Here is a 4904-nt window from a genome sequence, read left to right as displayed (position 1 = left end):
ACTCCTTCCCCACTCTGACTCAGGGAGGGTTTTCAGCACACATTCCCACCAGAGCATCACATGTTGCCATACAGTCCAGATTTTCACTCAATGCCAAAAAGAGAACATAATAGACTTTGGGCCCATATGCACTACATTTTTTGAATAATACTTCCATATTGCATGTTGTTACATTATATTACAATGAGCTAATGACAAGATTGTTCTTGAATAACTAACCCCCAGAAAAGTTAATTTCCAACGCTGCAGCATGACAGTTCAACATCTGCTCATGGCCAGTACATGGGGTTTGATAAATAACACCAGTTACATAATATAAATGGGAATTGCTTGGTTACAAATCTAATGTGCATAAGCCTCTGATGCATGTAGTTTCTCTAACATTAAAAAAAACCCAAACCATTTCACATGTCACAGTTTACCCACTGCTGCATTATCTCATTAACTATCTCCTCCAAAAACAGACTGGGAAAGCAAATCCTACTGAAAATCCACAGATTTAGGGCACTTACAGGGGTTGAATGGCATGCCCCAGAACCTGAGCTTTTGTATAAACAGATGCACAGCATTCCTGGTCTTTTTTGGTCACATTGAACTGGAAAAATACAGCATCCTAACCTCTTCCCAAATGGGCCAAGAGATTCAGGATGCTGAGCTGAAGTCCTTTGACAGGTCAGACGTGGCTTGAGACGCTCAGCTATGAGCCCTTCTGCAGGTTTACTACAGTGACTGAAGCCAGCACTGCAACAGGAGGCACCCAGGTTTGCCCAGGTGCCCTCCCAACCCTTCAGCATCCCGCTGTTTAGCCCTGCATTCCCAAAAAAGCCCCTTCCATATTGAGTGAAGGGAGTTCGGTGTCTGAGAGGAGCATCAGCAAAATGTGAGTGCATGGCATGAGCCTCTGTAAGAGTTGCAAGGGGCCCCCGAGTTTCTGCCCAAGACTCCAGCACCCCAAAAAGGGTGCAAAAAACCCTCAATGTTTTAGCATTCAGACCTAATTTCTACTGTAAATCCAGCCCTGATAGCACACCAGGGAGAGATGAGTGCCCCAAGCAAAGGCACCCTATGGCAGCTTTCCCCGTGCCGTCACGTAGTCCCTGGCTGCAGGGAAAGTGGAGGTGCTTGGATGGGGGGATCTGACTCCCGGCTGGCACTGGGGTGCAATAAGGGGCACAAGCAAGAGAGAACAAGCCCTGGCAGGATGTATTTAATAAGCCCAAACCCAGAAAAAATGACTGCTAACACACAGTGTCTGAAAAAGCAGAGACAACTGGCCACAAAGGAACCAAAGGCATGCGAGGATGCCCTCCCCAAACAGAGACATATAGCCTGCTGCTCAAGCGAAGGATTTCTCAATGAGTAGGGGCGGGTGGAGGGAAAAAAAAAAGCCCAGAGACTGCAAACCACACAGCCTCTAGCTGCTCTACACTTGATTTCCGTTTTAAATAAGCTGCAACACTACTAGGCACAGACATCATTTAGAAATGAACGTAAGCAGAGGAATGACATTTCTATCCTGCCTCACAGTCAAATACCATTTTGTGTGATCTGCACCAAAAATAAAAATGCCACTTTGCCAGACACTGGAATCTCCATCTCCTAGCAACACCTCCCCGCCCAGCATTTTACTCAAGACCCTCCAGCTCCTGCCTATAAACACAGCTTCCTTCCCCAGTGGGCGTAAATGAGATATACAGATACACATACATATAAGCATGCACACATACAGGTGTTTATTTGAAAGCCAGAGGGAAAATTAAGCAAATTCCCTCAAGCCTGAGCCCCGGCACTGCTTTCCAGGAGCACACCATGCTCTGCAGAACAACTGCTCTCAGCTCTCCCTGACGCTGATGCAGGTGGAAGGTGCTCACCCACCTGGTGACATGGTTGCTGCCAAGCAAAGGGCTTTCTATAGTCTCCTATAAGCCTTAAGACCCAAAAATATACCCTATAAATTAAAAACCTGATTAACATTAATTCAATAGTTCTAGTAAACAGCTTCTGGGTGTACAACAGGCTGCAGAAACGATGCATCAGTTTGCTCTGAGATTTAGTTACCGACTTTTAGGCAAAAGCATGACGGCAAAATCTACATACAGCAGCTCCTGTTAAACATCTTAGTTTAACCATTAAAAAAATACCATTTGAGATCTCACCTATTTGTTGTGGTGCTTCATTCAGGCAGAGTCAGGGCTTGCCAAGACTGGAAGCAGAGATCAAACAAACCCTACACGCTCTTGTGTGCAAAGACAGAAGACAGCTGCCGAGAGCTTGCAAGGTAAAGACTTAGATGGACTGACAATTTTGTAGCTGCCTGAAGACAACAGTTTTCTCAAGCTTTCCAGGAGACAGTAAACTTTAGATAAGATAATAGCAATATTATTTGTAAATACTGTTTCTCTTATGCCTTCAAGTACATCCATTGTTCTGATTGAACAGATTCAGTTTCATTACACTACACATGGTTTTGTATTACAGCAACCTTCCTGTTTCTACCCTGAGCTTGTTATTTTAGTTATTTATATTATTGGATTTGTTGAATTAAGTTGTCATTTTATTATTTATGATAGTACAGTTGCATAGTCCAGTCTTTTGTTTACACACCTTCCCAAATCGCTCTTTACTACTTCAGAGCGGGGAATGCATTTGTGACTGCCTTCTGCTACTTCTTGTGGCTGAATAAGAAATGGAGAGGTCAGAATTAACACTGTTAAAAGATGGTAGAACTACTCGTCAAATAAGCTAGACCAATTTCAGGGTTCAACCATGCTACTTACTGATGAGCATGCATGGTTTTTTTAATGTTAACTATTCACATGGTCCAGACATAGTTTACATCCTATTTAGGAGATGAGGGAGAACATCCTGCTTTCCTTAGGAAACTTTTTGGACTTTCAGCTGAAATTGTCCGTTGGGTGACTGCTTGAAAGAGAAATGGATCTGAGCCTCTACACAAACAACAAACCATTTCCACTAGCACAGCTCTCTGAGCTGAGGAGCAGCTGCTCCTGCTTTGCCTGAGCTCTGGTTTGGAGACGCAGAGGTCCCAGGACAGCATTCACAGGGGTCCCATCACCCAGGCAAGAGGCAACTGAGGCCACGGCACTGCAAAGCAGGGAGACCTTCACCTTATAGCAAACACACCCGCGTCAGCTGCCTGCAAGCCTCAGTTACTGTGCAGCATGGCAAGGGCTTTCTTTTTTGGGGTTGCAGTTGTCTTTTAATGAGTAAAAAGGAAAATCTTCATCACAGGAAAGAGTTGGGATCACTAAATGGGTGTTTCCTTCAGGATAGGGTTTTCTTCTCCCAAAAGTACATTTCTAATAAGAAGTTCTAGCAAGAAATAGCCCGCTTAGAGCAGCTGTTATTATTTAATATACAACATCACCGTACCAGACTGCAGGCTGTCCCAGGGCTGAAATGCTAAGGAATGGATAATGCTATCATTAGGATGAGTTGTTAGCTCATGAGAAACAGCATCTGACAGCACTGCCAAGATATGGAGATGGTTTCAGCTGGCTGCACTGACTGCTGATGTATTGATGTTTCCTTCCTCGTGCATCTGTTTTGCTCCTTTGTATTAACACAGCTACTGACCCACAAGAAGGCTCCTGTAGCTGCTTTACCAAGGGAGAATGCTTATTCACCATCACACCCCAATGCACTGCCCAGCAGCTACTAGCGGTGGGCAGCACCACCATCCCCCCAAATTCAGCCCTTCCCAACCACACACATGAACTCACTGGGTCTTCACTCCTCCCAGCCTGCAGTCCAGGGTGAAGGAGAGCAAGGAGATATCCGTAAGTGCCACCTCCCTTCCTCAGCATACAAGACCCAGGTCCTGGCACCACCCAACCAGGCAGGTCCTCACACCTACTGCCCACCTTACAACCACCCTTCTCCATGACACTTCCTTTCTCCCCCTTCAGCCCACTACCCGACCACCCCACAACCCTCCACCCCTTCCTCCCTGCTCCCCCACCTGCCCATGTTATTTCATTCCCATCAATCCCTTTTACCCATCCACCCCTTGTCTCCCAGCCCATGCTACAGCTGGGCCTCGCAGGGTGTGTGTGCGGCCATGCTTCCCACCCCATGGCACATCCCTCTTGTGGAGATGTGCTCTCCAGACCTAATGCAACTTCCCTGGCTGGTGCCACCCCAAGCAAAGTGTCACCAAAAGGAGGGATCGACCCAAAGAAGGTGCACCATAAGGAGAATTCATCCCAAGGACAGTGTCACCCTCAGGTGGGTGTCACTTGCAGGCACCTGCTCTCCAAGGAGGGTACCACCTCCAAGCAGGTACACCCCAAAGAGGGTGCACTATAAGGAGGGTTCAACCCAAGTAAGGTGCATGGTAAGCAGGGTGCATCCCAAGGAGAGTGTCACTCTTAGGCAGCTGCACCATCCAGGCAAGTGTCACTCCAAGGAGGGTGCCACCCTCTGACAGCTGCCACCCCAAGCCAGGTATACCATAAGGAGGGTGCACCCCAGTGTCCCCATCAGGTGGGTGCAGCCCAAGGAGGGTGTACCCTAAGGTGGTGTCACCCCAAAGAGGGTGTCACTCCCAGGCAGGTGCATGGCAGGGAAGGTGTACCCCGAGGACAGTGTCACCCAAGGAGGGTGCCACTCCCGGGCAGGTGCACCCCAAGGAGTGTTCAAACCCCACAGGGTGCACCAGCAGAAGGGCACGCCCCGAGGAGGGTGTCACCCCCAGGCAGATGCCGCCCTAGAGGAGTGTCACCCCCAGGCAGGTGCACCCCAAGGAGGTCTCTCCCACACACGCACCCCTCCCCACCTGGCATCCGCGGCGGGCGCGCCCCTCCCCGCCCTCGCGGCCGCGCAAGCCGCCTCCCGCGCACGCGGCGCGGCCCGGCCCGGCCCGGCCCGCCGCGCCCCGCCGC

This window comes from Nipponia nippon, unplaced genomic scaffold (genome assembly GCF_047370975.1).
Source record: "Nipponia nippon isolate SJK-2023a ecotype South Korea unplaced genomic scaffold, ASM4737097v1 scaffold_5, whole genome shotgun sequence".
Lineage (NCBI taxonomy): Eukaryota > Metazoa > Chordata > Aves > Pelecaniformes > Threskiornithidae > Nipponia > Nipponia nippon.
Note: the sequence above shows the minus strand (reverse complement) of the source record.